Source organism: Danio rerio, chromosome 11 (assembly GCF_052040795.2).
Source record: "Danio rerio strain M-AB ecotype USA chromosome 11, GRCz13ab, whole genome shotgun sequence".
Classification (NCBI taxonomy): Eukaryota; Metazoa; Chordata; class Actinopteri; order Cypriniformes; family Danionidae; genus Danio; species Danio rerio.
The window spans coordinates 14,626,999-14,652,402 of NC_141031.1; the positions used below are offsets into that span (position 1 = coordinate 14,626,999).

A 25,404-nucleotide genomic window follows, 5' to 3' on the forward strand; every position below is an offset into this window, starting at 1 on the left:
TAATAAAAGAACGTGATACATTTCTCTTCAGATCACTAGTATTCTGGCAGAAGTAACTGGTATTCATTTTTTTTTTTTTTTACTTACAGCAAATGATTTAATAAACGAAATAGACATTTAACCACAAAGCTGTATTGATATTAAAAGACTGAAAATATAGTTATTCTATGTATGAACTTTATAACACCTACAGCTTCCAATACAATATTTGTCCTTTTTTCTACCTTTACAAGCTGGCCCTTTATATTGCTAATCTTTTGTGCAGTGCTGGGTTTATGAATCTAGTTAGATTCTCAGATGGAAAGCCAAATTGTGTCCTTGACTAAAGAGATTTTCTCCCGCTGGTTACACTAATGCATGAAGCAAATATCCATCAGTTCAGTGAAATGCATTATTCTATTTGCCCTTCGGATTTTGAACTCTCCTCCTAGATCACACTGACAGAAATGTTATGCTTTTGTTTTCCCAGTTAGGAAAATCATTAGATAAAATAAATCATCTTTAATACATTTGGCTCCACTTCCCATTGTTTGTTTCAGTTTCTATAGATCAGATCAGATGTGAAGCGCCATTCTCATTACAGATTTTGTGATATCTGTGACTATAATTTAGGCAGCACTGAATTATCTTCTAATTAAATTATTTTAATTACATCCTGAAGCTCTGTATTATATTTTTCATTCATTCATTCATTCATTTATTAATTCATTTGTTCATTCATTCATTCATTCATTCATTTTCTTTTTTTAGCTTAGTCCCTTTAATAATCTGGGGTCGCCACAGCAGAATGAACCGCCAACTTATTGATTATATGTTTTATACAGAGAATGCCCTTCCAGCTGCAACCCATCACTGGAAAACATCCATACACACTCATTCAGAAAGAAAAAATCTTCATTCATGGACTTGCTCAACATGTGATGCTCAATATTTGTTTAGTTTCAAGATGTGCATGGACATAAAATAAAGGTTTTGTTCAAACCTGTATTAGTAGAAATATTTACACTGTAGAAGTCAGAATTATTAGCCCCCCTTTTAATTCTTTTTCTTTTTTAAATATATCATTAAAGATGTGTAACAGAGCAAGGACATTTCAACAGTTATTTCCCCAATTTCTGCTTAACAAAGAGAATTTTTTTTTTCAACACATTAATGAACGTACTAGTTTTAAAAACCCATTTCTAATAACTAATTTATTTTATCTTTGCCATGATGACAGTAAATAATATTTTACTAGATATTTTTCAAGACACTTCAATACAGTTTAAAGTGACATTCAAAGGCTTAACTAGGTTAATAAGGTTAATTAGGTTGCTTTGGGTAATTATAAGTTATTGTATAATAATGTTTTTTTTCTGTAGACAATTGAAAAAATATGGCTTAATTTAAAAAAAAAAAAATATTCAAAACTTCTTTTATTCTTGCCATGATAAAACAAATAAAATTTTATTCAGAAGAAAAAATATTATCATTTGGGAAATATTTTTTAAAAAAAATCAAAGTGGGGTTAATAATTCTGACTTCAAGTATATTTATTCTGTAAAATAATAGAAAGAATAATAGCACTTTATTACGAGTCTTTTGTACTGTAGTTTACATCAATCCAGACAATACATATATCTTCAAATTATTAAAAAGCATAAAATAAATAAATAAATAAATAAATAAATAAATAAATAAATAAACAAACCCAACATTAATCACAAAACATGAAATTACTAATTTACAGCCATATTATAGTCAACATCATTTTCTCTCAATTGCTGGGCACCATGGACAGATGACGAATAGCGCAGCTGGTGTGCATACACTCATTGAAAACAATATTTAGCATTTTTAAAACATGTAAGTGTAATTTTCTTTACACTTTGTCTTTTGTTAATTAATAGCAGGTGGCCTATTGTAAAGCAAAAAGTGCTCCAATAACAGTCAATAGAGCTGTCATGTCAGTGAGTTTGTGCTCCTGTTATAAATATAAAAGCTGGCTTCAGAGTATGTGCAGAATTCAACTGCTGAGCCACATCAAGCGGTAAAAAATGATTGAAAGTGAAGTACTAATACTACTACTACCAGCAATTGTATAAATAGTTATGTTAATAATAATTACAACAACAAGTTTGCATAGTGACCTGCATAAAAAAAAAAAAACATATAAAGAAATCAGAAATAGTGTATCAACTTATGTTATATTATGCCTAATGACTTATTATAATTGTTCAGTGTTATTTTAAACAAAGAACAAAGACAAGCCAGCCTTAGCAATAAACAGCCTTTTAAAGTCTGTAAAATTGATCAAATAATCTTAATTAAAATCTTATTATGTAAATTGTAGCCTTTTGCATTTTATGCAGTTTAAATGTTGGCCTCTGAACTTGAGTACCCCTATAATACAAAATCATTTTGCTTTCATTTAATGGTTGTGCTCCCTTTCATTTGGTTCATGTGCACGCTAAGTGTGGAGCAGAGATGAGAGTATTTAATTATGTATTCAAACTTACTTTCACTAAAGTAGCTATGCTACAAACCGGTCATGAATATAAATCCATTTTTTAACTGATTTTAAATTTGGAATTTAAAATTGTTTCTGCAGTATTACAATATGATGGTTTCAAGAAGGAGCAGTATATGCACTATTATGCCTGCTTCACAATGCACAATTTGACAAAGTGCAAATCAACATTACAAATATATACAATTGAAGTCTGAATTTTTAGCCCACCTTTTTATTTATTTATTTATTTTTAAATATTTCGCAAATGATATTTAACAGATCAAAGAAATCATCACTGTATGTCTGACAATATTTTTTCTTCTAGAGAAAGTCTTATTTGTTCTCTTTCGGAAAGCAGTTTTTTTCTTCTCTCCGTTAAACAAAAATTGGTGGAAAACAAACAGTGGGCTAATAATTCTGACTTCAACGGTATATCGGGAAGCAATATTTAATATAATTTTATTAAATAGTTTTAAGTAGGAAATTGTCAGAATATGAGATTAAAGTTTTTTACTGCAATATCTTTGACATTCTTTCATTTCCTAAAAATTATACATTTCACAGTATTTGATTGTCTAGTTACAAGTTTTGCCTAGTTGTTTTACATTACTTAATGGATGTTGCTGAATTCCAGTTTACCTTTTTCACAATGGTTTTACACAACAGTTCAACTTACAATTATTTTACTTTGCAATGTATGCAATTAATTAGAGATTAACAATATCATTCACTCATTCATTTTCTTGTCGGCTAAGTCCCTTTATTAATCCTGGGTCGCCACAGCAGAATGAACCACCAACTTATCCAGCAAGTTTTTACGCAGCGGATGCCCTTCCAGCCTCAACCCATCTCTGAGAATCATCCACACACACACATTCACACACACATTTATACACTACGGACAATTTAGCCTGCCCAATTCACCTATACCGCATGTTTTTGGACTGGGGGAAAACCGGAGCACCAGGAGGAAACCCATGCAAAGGCAGGGAGAACATGCAAACTCCACACAGAAACGCCAACTGAGCCAAGATTCGAACCAGTGACCTTCTTGCTGTGAGGCGACAGCACTACCTACTGCGCCACTGCCTCGCAAGACAATATCATGTTTTTTTAATAAATATGTATATAAATAAATATATTCTAAATATTTTTATATTTTATACTTTTTATATTTTATACAATTTGTATATTGCTGAAATAAAAAAATTATTTTAACATGCAACAACTTTCACTACCTTTAATAACCAGCATACACAAAAAGTATGCTGTAAATTCAGTTTATCTACAATCTTTATGGTTTCATCACCAGCAGGGTGAATTACTGTAACGGGCTCCTCACTGGCATTCCCAAATAGACAGTCATACAGTTGCAGCTCATCCAGAATGCTGCCAGGATTCTGAACAGAGAGTTAGAGCACATCACACCTGTCCTCAGGTCTTTACACTGGCTCTCAGTTACATTCGGAATACTTTTTAAAGTATTATTACTTATATAAAACCCCTGAATGGCCTGGGACCTTGATACATTACAGACATGCTCACTGAATACAAATCTAGTAGGTTACTCAGATGATTAGGATCAAGTAAATTAGACATTTCAAGAATTCATTCAAAGCAGGATGAATCTGCCTTCAGCTACTATGCCCCCTGCTGATGAATCAGCTTCCAGAAATGATCAGATGTGCTCCAACAGTAGGTACATTCAAGTCAAGTCTGAAAACACATCTGTTTAGCTGTGCCTTTACTGTATGAGCACTGTGCTACGTCTGACAGATCGCACTATTTTATCTTTCTTTTCTTTTTTCACTTTTTATAATCTGTTTTAACACATTTCAATTTTGTTTTTAATCATTTTCATTCTTTGTTTTTATTTTTCTAATATCTGTTTCTTTTATTCATGCTTATGTTAAGCACTTTGAATTACCATTGTGTATGAAATGTTCTATATAAACTTGCCTTGCCTATCTAAATAATGCACTGTAATCTACAGCATTATCGTAAATTACAAAAGATGTGCTACTCCATTGCATATCATCTCCACAGTGTAACTGACACTTCTAGAAAAAAAACATGTCTTGTTTAATCATGTTGGGTGGTGTTATTTATTATATTTTGAACCGTTTCAATAGGACTTCTGCTTCAGTGGCAGGTGGTTGGTCACAAACAATCTGTCAAGTACCAAATAACGCAGAGACGCTGGATATACTGGGGGATTTGAAGGGGACAAATCCAGTGTCTGCAGTGGAGAATGAAGCTGAATCCCTGTGGCAGGCTGTCTCATTCTTTCCTCACTTACTAGTGAGTTTAGATGAGCTCAGGTGGTGCGTTCACTTTTATTTTGTGCTTTTGCTTCTTTATACTTAAGATATATTGTAAAGAATGACAGGCAATTATTGAGGAATAAGGAAGAAGTAAATAGGAAATGTTGCAGGCCTCTCAGACTGGCTTAATGTGGCAGAAGCAAATGTGACAGGGACATAGGAGACATCAGAAAGTGTCCATGTGGGAAGGAGAATTGGAAGAAGTTTATTTTGTTGTGGGTGGAGACAAGATGAGTGCGCTATGATGCTTGTGGTCGTGAATACTAATTAGCTGCTGTGTCGGATGTTACATAACACACTTGCATGGGATGGCAGTTGTCTGGGAATTTAGTTGGCCCAATATATTCATGCAATAACATACATGTTTCTGTTTATGTTAAAATAGTAGAATATTACCAGGGGTTACTGGCAGGATTATTTTAATGAAGCTAAACAAACCTTGGCCACAAAAAAAAAAATATAATTAATCCAATGAGGAGATAAAATAAAATTTAGTTCTTGCAGAACAGATGTTGTCACCAAATAAAAATTTAAAGACAAAAAATAACATTTAATTAAAGCTGCAAGGAGTGATGAAAGGGACCTCGCACCTGGGCACACCGCTGCCCAGTGGCCTTAGGATGACAGAGAAAAGTGAACAATAATAATTTAAGCTGATAAATATTAAAAAACTGAAAAAATCATCAATTTATGCCAAACTTTTTACTGTAGATGTCTTCAGGCGAGAAATCTTATCGAACCAGGCAGGTAAATGTAAATGTAATGTGTATTTTTTTTTTTATATAGCGCATTTATTGGGTATGGCCATACACCCAAAGCGCTTCACAATCATGAGGGGGGTCTCTCCACACCACCACCAGTGTGCAGCATCCACTTGGATGATGTGACGGCAGCCACAGGACAACGGCGCCAGTGCGCTCACCACACACCAGCTATTGGTGGAGTGGAGAGACAGTGATAGAGCCAATTCGGTGGAAGGGGATAATTGGGAGGCCATGATCGTATGGGCCTATAGAGGGACTTTGGCCAGGACACCGGGGTTACACCCCTGCTCTTTCACGAGAAGTGCCATGGGATTTTTAATGACCACAGAGAGTCAGGACCTCGGTTTAACGTCTCATCCGAAAGACGGCGCCCACTGACAGTGTAGTGTCCCCTCCACTTTTACTGGGGCATTAGGACTCACATAGACCTCAGGTTGAGCGCCCCCTGCTGGCCTCACTAACACCACTTCCAACAGCAACCTAGTGTTCCCTAGTGGTCTCCCATCCAGGTACTAACCAGGCTCAGCCCTGCTTAGCTTCAGTGAGTAACCGGTCTTAGGCTGCAGGGTGATATGGCTGTGGCGAAAGGTCAGATATTGTGAAAGTAAGTATAAGTATTTCCTCTTCCATGGCAATACACTGAACTTTGCCAGTCCACAATGGACTCTACTTTAGGGGTGTGAACCAACACTGGTCTCACGGTTTGGTTCGGTTACAATTATCATGCCATCGATTCGGTTCAATTCAAAATCTCAGTGCATCATGGTGCATTGACTACACTTTCCATACATAATTAGATTTTTTCGTCACAACACAATAATTTTTCAATATTTAAATCTCTAAATATATGAATATATTATTTGTAATAAAAATTTGCCGTTTAATACAAGCAGTAAGATATATGAACTGTACCTTTAATTTTATCTGCTTAAAAAAAACACTCTTTTTGAATGTTTTAAACAAAAATCTGATGCATGCACAGAAGACAGCATGAGCATTTATAGCAATTAAACTAATGTAAATATTATCCTGCTTTTTTTTTGAGCACTGTCAAGCACGGTCTTAAACCCCTATGGTCATTGTCTTCACCCACTCAACAGAATGGGCTGCGATTGGCATTAGAAATTAAAGAGCTGTTCATCGATTAGTGATGCTGGAAGAACAGCTGCAGTTAAAGTCTATGGGCCCTATCATACACCCGGCACAATGCGGCGCAAGGCGCTACGCAATTGTTGTTTGCTAGTATCAGCTCGGTGCAAGAGTAATTTTGATGTTTTGCAGCACTCTGTTTAAAAAGCAAACGAATTTGCGCTCATATGTGTGCCCATAGGCGTTCTGGTCTAAAAAAGGAGGCGTGATAAGGCGCATTGCTTGCGCGTTGCTATTTTGAGGAACTATAATAGACCATACAATAAACCAGATCAAATCTGGTCTAAAGTCCAGCACAGAGCGCGTTAGTTGTGCGCCTTGCTTAAACATTGCTTAATAAACACAGGATGTATAGCAATACGCAAATATCTTTACAAATGAAACAGAATTAAAGGATTAAAATATTACAAAAATTATTATTTTCTAATCTACATAAATATAAAAACCACTGCCTCCATGCCTTCTTCATCTCAGGGTCTTTTTTAGTTTATTCATGACAATTTGCTGTTGTATAATGTTATTATAATTATTATTTTTATTTATTATATGCATATTTATATTAGAACTGAATTCAGAAATAGTTTTGAAACCAATCTTTGAGCTTAATAAACGAAATAATTATGTATAAGCTAATGGATGTCTGCGTACAAAACGTTTCCCTATCCACGAGAGTGAAAGTGAAAGTGAAGAATGAGGGGCCTCATCTCTCATTCTCGTCTCTGTTTAACTGTTTCTTGCTAGTAAAGCGCTCAGTTTTTCCTCTTACAAAGTCTGCCATGTAAATAGCAAATGAGCAATGGCATGACGCAACTGACTCTTAAAGGGAATGGGAGATGAGACTCTGATTGGTTTATTCTCAAAACACATCTATAACTCATTGAGAGAATAACCTCTATTCTGTTAGACCATGTGCCACGGGGTAAAGTGTATTTTTCCGTCCTTAAAAGTGGATTCGGACACACCCTCAATTCTTTTCACCCTTCGCTTTGGACTTTGCGCATGGATCGTCAAAATAGAGCCCTATATGTGCATAATACACGGTTATCACAGGTAATCCATTGGAGAAAACTTGCACCTCAGGCATGCTCGTGTTAGGGCCCACAAGTATCACTTTTACAGTGGAGAGGAAAAGTTATCTTACAAACACGCCAGCGGGTCAAATGTACAAAGTTAGAGAGAGAGAAAGAGAGAGAAATAGTCAGAGATGGATTTTTACAGCATTTCAGTGAAATATCAACTGTGCCTTCTTCAGTGTCAATGAAAGACTTTCCAGCAAACCCACAAGCAGTTGAACTGTGCATAATTACAGTTAAAGTCAAAAGTATTAAAGCCCATTGAATTCTTTTTTCTCTTTAAATATTTCCCAAATGATGTTTAACAGAGCAAGGAAATTTTCACAGTATGTCTGATAATATTTTTTTTCTTCTAAAGTCTTATTTTTTTATTTCAGCTAGAATAAAAACAGTTTTTAATAAAAAAAAAAAAAACATTTTAAGGTCAATATTATTATACTCTTTAAGCTATATATATATATTTTTATAGTCTACAGAACAAACCATCGTTATACAGTAACTTGCCTAATTACCCTAACTTGCCTAGTTAACCTAATTAACTTATTTAAGCCTTTAAATGTCACTTTAAGCTGTATAGAAGTGTCTTGAAAAATAGCTAGTAAAATATTATTTACTGTCATCATGGCAAGGATAAAATAAATCAGTTATCAGAAATGAGTTATTAAAACTATTATATTTAGAAATGTGTTGAAAAAATCTTCACTCCGTTAATCAGAAATTGGGGAAAAAATAAACAGGGGGCTAATAATTGCCCCCCTGGCTTCAACTGTATCTACATTTTAAGTAGTAGGAGGATTTTATTTACTTGTTCTCACCTTTTACGCCATTGTATTCTACTTCGACATCGCACATGGGAGATAAATGATGTCGGTACGTAATAAGCGGTTATGATGTATTACTGAATCGATATTGAATCGTCCCCATCTGCATCGCGATGCACTGAAGAAACAATTAATTTTGACACCTCTACTCGACTTCAACAAAAACTCTAGATCTTCGCAATTTAACATTGCAAAAGCCTTTGAATTAAACCAACAGAACATGGATTCGATAAAATTTCTAAGAGGATTTAGTGACACAGTAAAACATAGCAATATAACTGCAACTGGATATTGGCATGTGACATCAAAGTTTGTCCGGCCACCACAAATACGCCCTTCAACAAAAATTTTAGATCTTCTCAATTTCACAAGTTCCACAACTGCCAATGCCTTTAGATGGCAGTTGTCTGTGAATTTAGTTGGCCCAATATATTCATGCAATAACATACATGTTTCTGTTTATGTTAAAATAGTAGAATATTACCAGGGGTTACTGGCAGGATTATTTTAATGAAGCTAAATAAACCTTGGCCACAAAAAAATATATATATAATTAATCCAATGAGGAGATAAAATAAAATTTAGTTCTTGCAGCACAGATGTTGTCACCAAATAAAAATTTTAAGACAAAAAATAACATTTAATTAAAGCTGCAAGGAGTGATGAAAGGGACCTCACACCTGGGCACACCGCTGCCCAGTGGCCTTAGGATGACAGAGAACAGTGAACAATAATAATTTAAGCTGATAAATAGTAAAAAACTGAAAAAATCATCAATTTATGCCAAACATTTTTCTGTCAGCAATCTTGACATGTACTGTAGATGTCTTCAGGCGAGAAATCGTATCGAACCAGGCAGGTAAATGTAAATGTAATGTGTATTTTTTTTTTTATATAGCGCATTTATTGGGTATGGCCATACACCCAAAGCGCTTCACAATCATGAGGGGGGTCTCTCCACACCACCACCAGTGTGCAGCATCCACTTGGATGATGTGACGGCAGCCACAGGACAACGGCGCCAGTGCGCTCACCACACACCAGCTATTGGTGGAGTGGAGAGACAGTGATAGAGCCAATTCGGTGGAAGGGGATAATTGGGAGGCCATGATCGTATGGGCCTATAGAGGGACTTTGGTCAGGACACCGGGGTTACACCCCTGCTCTTTCACGAGAAGTGCCATGAGATTTTTAATGACCACAGAGAGTCAGGACCTCGGTTTAACGTCTCATCCGAAAGACGGCGCCCACTGACAGTGTAGTGTCCCCTCCACTTTTACTGGGGCATTAGGACTCACATAGACCTCAGGTTGAGCACCCCCTGCTGGCCTCACTAACACCACTTCCAACAGCAACCTAGTGTTCCCTAGTGGTCTCCCATCCAGGTACTAACCAGGCTCAGCCCTGCTTAGCTTCAGTGAGTAACCGGTCTTGGGCTGCAGGGTGATATGGCTGTGGCGAAAGGTCAGACATTGTGCAAGTAAGTATAAGTATTTCCTCTTCCATGGCAATACACTGAACTTTGCCAGTCCACAATGGACTCTACTTTAGGGGTGTGAACCAACACTGGTCTCACGGTTTGGTTCGGTTACAATTATCATGCCATCGATTCGGTTCAATTCAAAATCTCAGTGCATCATGGTGCATTGACTACACTTTCCATACATAATTAGATTTTTTCGTCACAACACAATAATTTTTCAGTATTTAAATCTCTAAATATATGAATATATTATTTGTAATAAAATTTTGCCGTTTAATACAAGCAGTAAGATATATGAACTGTACCTTTAATTTTATCTGCTTAAAAAAAACACTCTTTTTGAATGTTTTAAACAAAAATCTGATGCATGCACAGAAGACAGCATGAGCATTTATAGCAAATAAACTAATGTAAATATTATCCTGCTTGCTTTTTGAGCACTGTCAAGCACGGTCTTAAACCCCTATGGTCATTGTCTTCACCCACTCAACAGAATGGGCTGCGATTGGCATTAGAAATTAAAGAGCTGTTCACCGATTAGTGATGCTGGAAGAACAGCTGCATTTAAAGTCTATGGGCCCTATCATACACCCGGCACAATGCGGCGCAAGGCGCTACGCAATTGTTGTTTGCTAGTATCAGCTCGGTGCAAGAGTAATTTTGATGTTTTGCAGCACTCTGTTTAAAAAGCAAACGAATTTGCGCTTATATGTGTGCCCATAGGCGTTCTGGTCTAAAAAAGGAGGCGTGATAAGGCGCATTGCTTGCGCGTTGCTATTTTGAGGAACTATAATAGACCATACAATAAACCAGATCAAATCTGGTCTAAAGTCCAGCACAGAGCGCGTTAGTTGTGCGCCTTGCTTAAACATTGCTTAATAAACACAGGATGTATAGCAATACGCAAATATCTTTACAAATGTAACAGAATTAAAAGATTAAAATATTACAAAAATTATTATTTTCTAATCTACATAAATATAAAAACCACTGCCTCCATGCCTTCTTCATTTCAGGGTCTTTTTTAGTTTATTCATGACAATTTGCTGTTGTATAATGTTATTATAATTATTATTATTATTTATTATATGCATATTTATATTTGTCTTATTAAAAACAATCTTAGATTTGCCCACCTGTCAGGTTTTGGACTATATGGGGCGTAGCATGTGTATTTGGAAAGTACATGTTTATTTGTCCGTTTGCTTTAAATTAGAACTGAATTCAGAAATAGTTTTGAAACCAATCTTTGCGCTTAATAAACGAAATTAATTATGTATAAGCTAATGGATGTCTGCGTACAAAACGTTTCCCTATCCACGAGAGTGAAAGTGAAGAATGAGGGGGCTCATCTCTCATTCTCGTCTCTGTTTAACTGTTTCTTGCTAGTAAAGCGCTCAGTTTTTCCTCTTACAAAGTCTGCCATGTAAATAGCAAATGAGCAATGGCATGACGCAACTGACTCTTAAAGGGAATGGGAGATGAGACTCTGATTGGTTTATTCTCAAAACACACCTATAACTCATTAAGAGAATAACCTCTATTCTGTTAGACCATGTGCCACGGCGCAAAGTGTATTTTTCCGTCCTTAAAAGTGGATTCGGACACACCCTCAATGCTTTTGCACCCTTCGCTTTGGACTTTGAGCATGGATCGTCAAAATAGAGCCCTATATGTGCATAAAACACGGTTATCACAGGTAATCCATTGGAGAAAACTTGCACCTCAGGCATGCTCGTGTTAGGGCCCACAAGTATCACTTTTACAGTGGAGAGGAAAAGTTATCTTACAAACACGCCAGCGGGTCAAATGTACAAAGTTAGAGAGAGAGAAAGAGAGAGAAATAGTCAGAGATGGATTTTTACAGCATTTCAGTGAAATATCAACTGTGCCTTCTTCAGTGTCAATGAAAGACTTTCCAGCAAACTCACAAGCAGTTGAACTGTGCATAATTACAGTTAAAGTCAAAAGTATTAAAGCCCATTGAATTCTTTTTTCTCTTTAAATATTTCCCAAATGATGTTTAACAGAGCAAGGAAATTTTCACAGTATGTCTGATAATATTTTTTTTTCTTCTAAAGTCTTATTTTTTTTTAATTTCAGCTAGAATAAAAACAGTTTTTAATTAAAAAAAAAAACATTTTAAGGTCAATATTATTATACTCTTTAAGCTATATATATATATATATATATATATATATATATATATATATATATATATATATATTTATAGTCTACAGAACAAACCATCGTTATACAATAACTTGCCTAATTACCCTAACCTGCCTAGTTAACCTAATTAACTTATTTAAGCCTTTAAATGTCACTTTAAGCTGTATAGAAGTGTCTTGAAACATATCTAGTAAAATATTATTTACTGTCATCATGGCAAGGATAAAATAAATCAGTTATCAGAAATGAGTTATTAAAACTATTATATTTAGAAATGTGTTGAAAAAATCTTCACTCCGTTAATCAGAAATTGGGGAAAAAATAAATAGGGGGCTAATAATTGCCCCCCTGGCTTTAACTGTATCTACATTTTAAGTAGTAGGAGGATTTTATTTACTTGTTCTCACCTTTTACGCCATTGTATTCTACTTCGACATCGCACATGGGAGATAAATGATGTCGGTACGTAATAAGCGGTTATGATGTATTACTGAATCGATATTGAATCGTCCCCATCTGCATCGCGATGCACTGAAGAAACAATTAATTTTGACACCTCTACTCGACTTCAACAAAAACTCTAGATCTTCGCAATTTAACATTGCAAAAGCCTTTGAATTAAACCAACAGAACATGGATTCGATAAAATTTCTAAGAGGATTTAGTGACACAGTAAAACATAGCAATATAACTGCAACTGGATATTGGCATGTGACATCAAAGTTTGTACGGCCACCACAAATACGCCCTTCAACAAAAATTTTAGATCTTCGCAATTTCACAAGTTCCACAACTGCCAAGGCCTTTAGATGACAATACCTAATTTTGGTGTTGCTCTGATAAAGGATTTTATCAAAAACTGCACTTTTTTGGCAAAGGAAGTTAAAAATATCTCATTTCCTGCTGGATTTGAAATTTCGCTCCAAGAGATTTTTTGTAGGTATTAACGTACCATTTTAGAAATTATAGAGGGGTTATTTACACACAAATACAAACAGATAAATAAACATAAATTCACATATAATACCAAACAAATTAGTTACCTTATTTTATGTTCACGTATGTATAATGTTACCCATGGAAAATATACAATTAATTTATTGCATGTTATTCTACGCCATTCATTTGAGTGCACTTCATTAGGAGCTATACATGCTTTCCTTTGTCACGCATTAAGGACAACAAACTTAGAACAAAGCCAACAAATGTACAAAGAAAATACAAAAAAAAACATACATTTACAAGAAAAATAAACAAATAAATAAATAATAAATAAATAGATACAGGGCAACATGGAGGCACAATGGTTAGCACTGTCACATCACAGCAGGAAGATTGCTGGTTTGAGTCTTGGCTGGGTCAACTGTGTGGAGTTTGCATGTTCTCCCTGTGTTTGTGTGGGTTTTCTCCGGGTGCTCCAGTTTCCCCCACAATAGAAAGACATGCGCTATAGGTGAATTGAATAAACTAAATGTATTATTGTGAATGAGTGTGTATGAATGTTTTCCAGTACTGGGTAGCAGTTGGAAGGGCATTCGCTCTGTAAAACATAAGCTGGAGATTGTTATCGGTTCATTGCACTGTGGCAAACCCTGATTAGAGGGACTAAGCCTAAAGGAGAAAGAATAAATTAATAAATTAATGAATGAATGAAATGTCCATATTGTTTTATTAACAAACAAACAGGAATAAAGGGTCATGGATCAACTAGTCAGTGTTATTTAAAGTCAGTTAAGAGTTGATTTGTTTAATTTAGACTAAGGTTATTTTAACAGATATACAGTAGATGTCCTATATATTTTCATATTAAAACTCAGATATAAATGAGAGTACTCGGATCGTTGAGCCAAAAAGGCACAGTTACCCGTTTTAAAAAAATATCAGTTGCTAAAAGCACAGCAAATTATAGCCTGTTTCAGAAATGCCTTTTGAATGTGAGCTGCAAGAGGTAGATTTCTAGATGTCAGATGACTAAGATTGGCAGAGTGGACTAAAAGTGCCAGCAGGGCTTCCTGGGGGCACATTATAAATCTTATCAGCTTGGTTCATGAATATTAATTATTTGTAACATTGACCTAGTAATCCTACCTGATTTGCTGAAATGTAGATAAGTGGGCTCCAGCCAGAGAAGGATTACTGCTTTCACATTAAATCAGCCCTCAACTGATAGCAAAATATAGAGAGAGATAAAGTGAGTGAGAGCGAGAGAAAGAGAGTGACTGAATGATTGATTAAGTGTTTGTGAATTACATCAGTCTATGTGCTTCGCAACAGTGTCTCTAATAGCAAAGCTGTTTTAAGAGCAGTGATGTTATTAGCATTCTACTGAGAAATTTCATGTAGATTATTTTACACCTGTGCTTTGATTCATTTGGTGTGGACCAAGGACAACAAATCATACAGCATTGTTCTGCAAAATTCTAACATTTAGAAACAAAAGTTTAGAGACAGTTGTTGAATTTTGCAAGTGGTTCTAATTAAACTAAATGTAATCGTAAGCTTGACTAATAGTTTGGAGAATTTGATGTTTCCCCATTCAAAGAGCTAGGACTTGCATGCTCCAGAGTTTTAAGGATGGCTGCTAAATAAAAAGAATTGCCTAATGAGACATTGATAATATATATACACTGTAAACCCCAATAAGTTGAGACTACTCAAATGATTTGAGGAAAGTGATTCCCTGTTTGTTCGAGTAATGGGAAGTCGACAATTTAATTGAGTTGACTAAATGTGGTCTCTTCATTGAATTAACTTGAATATTTAATCACAGATAACTTAATTCTTTAAATACAGATAAATTAATGGCTGATAGACTAAACTCCTAACATTTTCAGCTTTTATATTTTTTACTAACTCCCAAGGCAGTTTATATTGAAGTTGATATTTAGACGCACCATGTTAGTGTTTCCTAACATCTAATTGTTACGAGGTGGGTTGTTAGCTCAACGCTCATCCGCCAACTTAAATAATTCAAGTAGCATGTCCATAGCACGTCTTTGGACTTGTGGGGGAAACCGGAGCACCTGGAGAAAACCAACACCAACATTTTTTTTTTCGTGCCACCGCGATCGCCCATATTGCCCATGCCTAAATCCGCCACTGATCATTAATGACGTCATGTTCCAAGAAAGCTGAAACTGTATAGTGGACGTAAGTCATGGTAACTTTTATTTTCTGGTTTTGTTCTGAGAATTATTCACAGACAGTCAACAATGGAAATTTCCTGCACACATGCTTTCTACCAGACCAATCAAACGTGGGTCAACACTGTTGTCTAACAGTGCCTAGAATTCCAGCCTGAGAAAGATTTGTACACTGTAAAACCCATCAAGTTAAGGCAACTCAAACCATTTGAGGAAATCGATTGCTACAAACCATTTGAGTTAAAAAATAATCTATTTTCTGAGTTCAAAACTCTTTTTAAATGAGTAGAAATTAACTTTTGAGTTCCCTCATTTCATTTGATAGAGTTGACTGTTGGGTTTTATAGTGTAATAATCCTGTACCATTACAGCCTTAGGCGGAAACATAATTAAAATATTTCTGACTTTTTGTAGAACAGTTCAGTTGTGTTTGTAGAACATAGCGCTTGCACGACTACTGGTTTCTGCTAATCGATTTCTTTTCAAAACAATACTCGAGTTACTCGACTACCTGTGGTTCGAGCTACTAGTTAAAAAGACACAAAGAAATCATTTTCAATAAATTTTATTAATTCATAGCCGAATGCATTTATTTCATAGCGCTAACATTAATTGTCAAAACATTATATTACTTTATGTTACAGAGTAATATAAAAATAAAAAGCTGCACGCAACATTGTCATTTAACATCTGCGTCATAAGCTTACGGTATATGCGAAGTAAACTCATGTTCATCCTGTAATACTTTAAGTTACCAAAGTAACTTTATTATTTTTCAGCCGTAATAAGAACTAAGTGAAACTTAATTGTTAAACCAGTTAGGAAAGATAAAAATTGTTCTCGTCAACAATACAGCTGACCCTCAAAAAAAATAAATAAATAAATAAATAAATAAATAAAAATAAAAAGTTGAAATTGAAAATACTTAAATTATATATTTATATTACAAACGAAAAAAAAAAGAAAAAAGCTAGGCTAATTATTGCATTTTTATTATACATTTAATGTAGGCTATAGAAAGTAAAAGTACACCCGAAACCTAAAATGCATCCTGAAAACTTATACTCATAATGCAGTATTTATAACACTAATTATGAGATTAATAAAATTATTCTGAACTAGGCTAAATATCATTCAATCATTTAATTTCTGCTTCATTTCAACAGTTACTAAAATAACAAAATGAATGTTTATACTTCAACCGGCCTGAAGATTACGCAAACGATCTGCGCGCAAGTAATAGTATGTTATACAACAAGTAGTCTGATTTAAAAAAATAACTCTAATATTTAAGTTTCCAGCAGTGATAACGAGAATAAAAATTATTTTGGTTCAGAAAATAAATAGTTCAACAAGCGACAATAGTCCATACAGCCAAACAGCATATAAATAATAAATAAAATATTTATGAATAAATGATTTAAATAAATAAAAAATATATATGTTAAAATAATAAATAAAATATGCGGAGTCAGTAAAATAACAAATGACTGCTATTTTAACATGCGGACATAATGTATGAGAAAATGTATTTCATATTTAAAAGTCATAGAAAAAAAAGTAGCAATGCAATTATGAATAAAAAGCCTGTCTTGCAATTTAATCATTTTATATTTACCCTGTGTTCGACAAAAATAATGGATAGAATCTTACTTCATCCGACTTTATACAGAACACATCATCCCTGCTCAGTCTTTGGTCAAGCTCATGGATTGCTGGTTTAAATTTAGAAATAATGTAATGTATAATGTTAATAATGTAAATAATCTTGAATTTAATCCTCAGTTGTAGTTGGAAGCTTTAACCTTGGATTGTGATGTTTGTTGGATACGTTTGTCATTTTGATGTCATTTATGGTAAAGGCACGCTCGAGTAGTCAATTGCTTCTGAGAGCATCGACTTGTGGTTGAAGTAATCGATCGCTCGACTAGTCGAATAGTCTAAGCGATAGTAGAACACAACTGAAAATACACCTGACTGTTTTTAGAACAGTTTGGCACGATAGTGCAAGTGGCTGATTTTACATTGATAATAAATAAACAATATACTTAAAATATATTAAATTATACATACATACATACATATATATATATATATATATATATATATATATATATATATATATATATATATATATATATATATATATATATATATATATATATATATATATATATATATATATATATATATAATTATTTTGGGGGAAACAAACATTTTACCATTAAGTAAATTTCATTAATATCCAATTAGCAGGGTTACAAAAAATTACTGTAAAAAAGGGCTAAATCTTTTGCATGTTACTTATGGTAATTCAAACTCTTTTTATTTCATTCAACATAGACAATAATACAAATAAACTTTAATGCTAGTATTGGCAATTTTTTTTGATATTTAAAAATAACAGAATGTTATTGCAGCCCCAAAAAATATTTTGGAAAGAAAATCTGTTTTGAATTGACATAAATGTCATAGTAAATTTTCAGTTTTGGGTGCACTGCACCTTTATTTAATTTTAAAAGGTTAACATGGAAATATGAAATAATATTTAATGAGCACAACTTTGTGCTTAGCCAATGACATGATAAACGGTTACAAAAGTAATTGATTCATAACACCAAACACCCAAAATGATTTCAAAGTCAGCTTGCTTTACTGTAAAATAAAGTTAATTCTACAAGATAATACTGTGAAATCGCAGTAATGGACTTTACTGCCTGCTGTGAAGTTACACTATATGGCTGTAATTTCACAGTGATTTAATGTAACAAAATCACAACATACTATTAACTACATCACAGTAATTTGTTGTGAATTTACATACAGTATTTTAATGTGAAAGTAATGCAATTATTAGCCAGTAATTTACTGTGAATTTAGGGTATTTGTTTTTACAGTGTATAATACGTAATACACACAATACAAAATGTGTATGGAAGAGGGTTATATAGCTATTATTATTTTTTAGGAGTTTATTTTTATGTAGCTGCTAAGGTTAGACAAAATCCTTGGAGTTTCAGCCTTCAGAGTAGTTTGACAAGATGTATGCAGTCTGAGTAAACTTGACCAGTGTAGAAAATATACAAAGACAGAATTCAGACACAGAAGACGAAAGACAATATTTTTCTTTTCTGAAACATTGGAAAACTCCAGCAGGTCCATCTTTCTTGCACTTTGATGTGAAAGCTCACTGCATACAATAAAGGTCTGATTTTTATACAGCATTGCACCACACAAAGCCATTCATATCTATGCTCAAAATGAAATTAATAACAACAGGAACACAACCATCTCGGTTAGGAAAGGACAGAGAGCGAAGAATGCGCCTTGATCAATACTTCATTCCTGACTCCAGTAACACTGTCTCAAGGATGCACTGAGCTGAGCCTGAACTGAGCAGAGATCAGAGGAATTCAATCAGTGCCGGTCAGGCCCGCGGGACATGCCTGCTCCAGAGTCATCGCAGCAATCATTAGAAGTCTCTGGAGATCAGGTGCCCTCTGCCTCCTGTCACCCTGAATCCTCAGTGCACGCTTTAAGTATCATGACCTACGAATGAAATCCACAGGAAGGAAAGAATCCACTGCACGTTAAACATGGAAGGCGCTTTGCTTGTTAGCTTCGGGAGGAGCAAAATTCTGGCTAAATAAATAAACAGGAATGTAACAGATTAATACAAATGAGACCTTTTACTCATACAATAGTGAAATTATTCAGATTAAGCCGATTTAGTTAAGATTCAGCATAACTTATTTGCTACAAAGTTTGTTAGTTTTGAAACACAATCAATGATGTTTTTTCTATTTAAACAACAGTGCTGATGTCGCAAATTCAGCCATTATAAAACAATTATCAGCTAGCTGTACAAAAGACAGATCAATACCATTTATGTGATTTACATTATCAGTAGATCAAATATCAAATGATATATTTTATTTAATTGTGTATAAACAAAGACTGGATATTTTATAAATAACCTTTTAGAGTTTTTCATCATTTAAACACAAAATATGTTATTTTGTAAAATATGGTTCTTTTTGACTTCTAGTGTTTTCACTTTTCCATAGAAAATCAATGGGTTCCAGCAACGAGCATTGTTCAAATCTTCTTTTGTGTTCAACAGAATAAAAAAACTCAATTTTAAACAAGATTAATGTATGAGGTAATTTTCATTTTTGGGCCAGCCCTTTAAGATAAAGGTGAAACAGGATGAAAGTGAGAAGGTGAAACAGGATGGAAATTAAAGAGTTGTGGTCTATGAACTTTCAGTTTAATGCCAATGGCCGGGTTAGTGCACAATTTATATATATTTTTAATAAGGACAAAACATTTAAATAATTAATAAGTGGTAATAATTATATAAAACACTGCCCATTGGACCACCTTTAGCTTTGATTAGGGAACACATTTGCAGTAGCACTGGTGGCAAATTCAGACTGTCATAGAAAGTCTTCTTCAGCCCATCCCAAAATTCTCATTAGGGTTAAGGTCTGGACTCTGTGGTGGACAATCCATGTGTAAAAATGGTCTTGTTCTCCTTGAACCACTTTTTCACTATTTAAGCCTCATGAATCCTAGCATTGTCATCTTTGAAAATGTTCATGCCTTCAGGCATCACAAATCATTCAGTATATTCAAGTAGTCAGCTGACCTTAGTCTTTGGGTTCATAATGTTTCTGAACCGAGAGATGACCAACTGTAGCATCCCCACATCACAGCTCTGCTCCCACAGGGCATTTTAATGAAATAAAATAAACGACAATGCGTTTTTGACTTCAAGTCTTTTCTTGGGGCACAAAAACACATCATATACAAACATTTCCATAGACTTTAAGTATACATCTTCATGTTTGAACATTCAATTACAGTTTAGAAACAGCTGGTAAACCAGACTCAAATGGTCGCCCAATCAATAATCAGGAACTAGCTACACAAGTGGTAATCAATCAGTTAACACAAATCCTCATCAAATCAACACATAATCAAACAATACAAATCAAAATACATTTTAAAGAAACTCAAAAACATCACTGAAAGTTGTTTAATGAAAAATCTACATTCATAAACTCCTGAAGTGAAAAAAAACAAAAACTCCCGCTTCTTGGTAAAAGAATCAATGTTGTCACCCCTCTAATTCAGCGCAATCTTTTAAAAAAAGTACACATTTTATGGTTACATTCACAAAAATGTCTTGCAATGGGGCTCTTAAAATGTTTATTTTCTTTTTATGGCACTTCTGTGCTCTGCAATCCTTTCCTTTAGTGGACTAAATGTTTTACCAACATACATTTTCTTGCATTGATATTGAATAATATGGATCACATTTTTTTTTTCTCTTACATGTTATGAACCTCTTAAAAAATGAATACAACTACTATTGTCTGGATGGTGAAAAACCTGTATATCTTTGTTTGTATGTAATGTGTTTAAGGCTACTCAACTGTGTAGTGCCAATCTATTGAGTTTCATTCATATTGTGTGTGTGGAAATGCTGTAACTTATTCAACATAGCTGTGAGATTTATTATCGTTTCCTTTTTTGTTACTTCATTTCACCAAACAATTCAGTGATCGCTGATCTCGATCATCTAAGATTTGTTTTGAACCAAGATGATGGCTTCCTACTATACTTTTTAATAATGCATTGGACAGTTCTTACCCCAGTCTGAGTAGCTTCAGCAATCCCATTAGGTTTTTTTTTTTTTTTTTGCTTGATGAATGCCAGTAGTTTGACTCTTTTGAATCACATTTTTGTTTTTACAACCACAGGATGTCTTCTGACCTAGTTGTTTGAGAGATAAGAAGCTACTCTCTTCATCGGTTATGGCTAAATAAATTTGCCAGCTGAAATAATCACCCATGCAGTAACTATACAATTAGCTATTTGCTTGGAAAAATCCAGGTGGTCACTTTATTTTTTGGACAGGCAGTGTACAATCATGACCCAATTTTGTTAATATAATTGCTGAAAGTTCAAGTTATTTGACTAGTGTCCCAGTGAATTCTTGCAATCAGGACTTGGATTTGGATGGCAATTTGCCGGGTGGGATGTAAAACTATTGATGTAAATATTGAAGCAAAACTTAGTTTACTGCTAGTTATTTTTAGTTAAGTCAGCTCAAAAATCCAGTTTAGTCTTGGACAAGCCTTAAGTCTTCTCTCTGAAAGCAGGGGAGCATGTAATACAATCTGGTGTAAAATAAATAAATAAATAAATAAATAAATAAATAAAATGAATAAATAAATAAATAAATAAATAAATAAATAAATAAATAAATAAATAAATAAATAAATAAATAAATCAATCAATCAATAAATAAATAAATAAATAAATAAATAAATAAATAAATAAATAAATAAACTTTCTACTCAGTCAAAATACTTTTTTTTTTTAAAACGGTCTAATTTAAGGCCAAATATACAAAGACTTTTCTGTTAATATAAGTGCAATATTAAGTATATTTCTGAGAAGAACCCAAAAGAAAACCTTATTTTTTTTACTTTAAAGGACACTTATTTTACCCCTTTTTAAAGATCTAAGATGAGTCTTTTGTTTCTCCAGAATATGTCTGTAAAATTGTTGCTCAAAATACATATCAAGTTACGTATTATACATTTTTAAATCTTGAAAATTTGAGCTGTTAGGGGATTGTAGCTTTTTTGTTGCTTGTGCCTTTAATGCAAACCTAGCCTTCATGTAGATAAACAGCACAGTGACAGACAAGAATGAAGCAGATCTCCTTTACTACAGTAAGAACTTTCCCAACTGTTATTTGATGTATTTGTTGTGAAGTTAATTCAAGCCTTTTTGCAACGATAAGTCATATACAACGTTGTTACAAAGTTAGCGAGCATGGATGCATGTGCACACACACAAACATGTTTAGCTTTGCACTGTTTTTGCATTTCAAATGTTGTTTTAAAAACATTTTAAACATTTTAAACTTGTAAAACTCCTTCTTGAGGTGCAAATGATCAGGATATTTAAAAAAGAGAGACTTATTGTGTTTCTATCTCTCCAATATGACTGTGGACGCACTATACCCACGCACAGTTCTGTCCGAACAGCTTTCAAAAGTTAATTTTCATCATAGGTGCCCATTAAAGATATATACTAATAGCACACTTGCATAAACTTCTTTTCAATAAAGGGAGTTTGGCCCCTTAACTCTGGTTGAAATGTAAAAGAGTTTTCTGATCTTCTGATCTAACTGATTTTGCATTCATTCAGATAATTGAGAGTGACCTTCATAATGAACTGTAAGTTGATTGTCAAAGATTGAATTATAGTCCCTGGCAAAGGTAATTATTGGATTGTGAGGTTATAACTGCTGAGTTGGCTGGGAAGAAAAAAAGTTTTTTTGCAGTAATTAAAGGTAACACAACACCATTTTATTGAGGAGTTAAAGGGATACTCACCATTTAATCTCTCTCAAGTGTAGTTTCTTTTTTTCTGTTGAACAAAAAAGAAGACATTTTGAAGAACGCTAAAAACCTGTAATCTTTAACATCCGTACAAGGAAATAAACATATGTATTATCACAGGTTTCCAACATTTTTCAAAATAATCTGTCACACCTTATTTTGATGGTCCGTTTGTTGAATTTAAGTTACGTGGCATCTACATATCAACTAATTCTCATTCGATTATACATAGACTGTTAGGTTGGGGTTAAAGTTAGTGTAAGTATTACAGTCAGTAATAATAAAAAAGTTTATTACAGTCAGTTAAATGTCTATTGAAGGAGTGGTATCAACAGATAATAGGCAGACAGGCTACTAATACTCAAATGGACCATAAAAACCTTCTTTTTTGTCAAGCATAAGAAAAAAACTTATTGAGTAAATAGTGGGTAACTAGTGACAGAATTACAGGTTTTTAACAGTGTATTTTCAGTCAGTGTATTATCTTTTGTGTTAAAGACAGTTCAAAAAATTTAAAGTTGTTTGAAACAGAATGAATAAATGATGACAGAATGTTCATTTTTTGTGAGGACATTTCCTTTAAGCTTTAACTGATTTTACTTTGATAAGGTATCATGTGTTCCGCAGAGAGTCTTTTCAAATATCATTTTCATGACATATTCATAGCAGAGGTGCAATAATAATTCATCTAAGCCTATTCTGATTAAACCTTATTAAACGGCTGCATTTTGATAATCAAGACAAATACAATAATCTGATTTGGCACACAGAAATTAAGCAATGCATTCAGGTATCACGGAACAAATTTGCAGTGGCATCAGTGACAAAGTCAGACTGCTATGCAAAATCTTTGCCTTCCAAAGATTCTCAATATGGTTAGGGTCGGGACTCTGGTGGCCAATACATGTGTAACAATGTTGTCACATACAAAGAATGTCCAGATGGATCCAAGTGCAAGTAAAATAATATTTATTGACACAGTCAAGATAACTGTAACAAAAGAGTGCGGTGCTAGGGCTAGGAGAAACCAGAGCAGGAATCAGACAGGAAAACAGGGTCTGGTGGTATTTTCGCACGGTCCTGAGCACAGACAAATGAACACATAAGCACACTTAATGAACTGACAAGGAAACACAGAAAACATCGCACATATATAGGCACGATAATGAGCATCAGCTAACGAACTAATCTAACCAACTGAGTGCCGTCAAAACACGTGACCAAAACAAATACACGTGGGCAACAAATCAAAACAAACCCACACGATCAAACAGACACTCCGGAAGAGCGCACAACCTGCAACCGTGACAAATGTTGTCTCATTTGTTCTAAACCACTCTTACAACATTTGAACCTGATGAATCCCGGTTTATGCCATTAGGGAAGAAAAACAAATCCATTGACGTGTAACTTCAGGTAGTCATCTGACCTCATTTTTTGGACACTTAATGTTGCTGGACCGAGAGATGACCAATTGTAGAATCCTCACTTCACAGCTCTGCCCTCACAAGCTTGTATAGTAGGCTATGGGCAAGATAGGTGCATCTCTTCATCTACCTCTCTTATTACCCTGGTGCTCCATTCATTCTAGAATAGGATAAATCTGAACTCATCAGACCACATGACCTTATACTTTTTTACTGTTAGCCTCACTGCTATGTGGCTGCATTTTTGTAATCGAGACAGTACATTAATCTGAATTGGCACACAGAAATTAGGGAACGCATTTAGGGATTTCGGAACACATTTGCAGTGGCAAAATCTGACTGCTGTGCAAAATCTTTTCCAGCCCATCCCAAAGATTCTCAATAGGTATAATGTCTAGACTTTGTGGTGGCCAATCCATGTGTAAAAATGTTGTCTCATTCATTCTTAACCACTCTTACATTTGAGCCTGATGAATTCTGGCATTGTCATCTTTAAAAATGTTTATGTTATTAGGAAAGAACAAAAAATCCATTGACAGGTAACTGATCATTCAGTATATTCAGGTAACCTTAATTAAGGTATACCTTAAACAACCTGAATTGCCTCACAGAAATGTATTCATTCTTACATTCACATTTGTTTTCCTGACAAAAAAAGACTTTTTAAGAGACAAACCACAGTTGATGAGTTTGTATTCCTTGTCTGAAACCTCTGCAATATTTCATCCCTCATGATAATCAATAAACAAAACCCCATTGTGTGGTATTGAAGCTACTTCTGACATGTTATGAATTTTTAAAGAGAGTTATATGAAATTTTAGGAACAAATTATGCTTTCACTTCCTATTGGGAAATGGACTAAGGCATTTTCCTATTGCCTGCATTACCTATAATGCATCATAAATGTTGATTAGCTGCTGTTATGATGCCAGCAGCACTTTTGCATGAGGTATCCTGCAGTATTAAAATATTCCTCTTTCTCTGTCTATTACTGTAGTAATCTCAGTTTACAAAATTTTTGAGATGTTTTTTTTTTTTTCTTGTACTCACAATATTGCAAGCCGATTAGATTGACAGTAACAAACCAGGTACACAAAAAGTCCTTTTGTTGTTTTAGCCTTTCCTTTGAGCT

General features: G+C 34.2%; 1 protein-coding gene across 4 annotated transcripts in view; it reads left to right on the forward strand.

The window, feature by feature from the left end:
* Positions 1-25,404, forward strand: part of grin3bb (glutamate receptor, ionotropic, N-methyl-D-aspartate 3Bb) — a 195,793-nt gene that overhangs the window by 101,020 nt on the left and 69,369 nt on the right. Inside the window, exon 1 of one of the 4 annotated variants that reach the window (XM_087273485.1) lies at positions 10,008-10,102. The exons of the other annotated variants lie outside the window; for them this stretch is intronic. The gene's annotated coding sequence lies outside the window, so the exon portion shown is untranslated. Of the gene's footprint in view, positions 1-10,007; positions 10,103-25,404 lie in introns of those variants that run through there. 4 annotated transcript variants of the gene reach the window in all.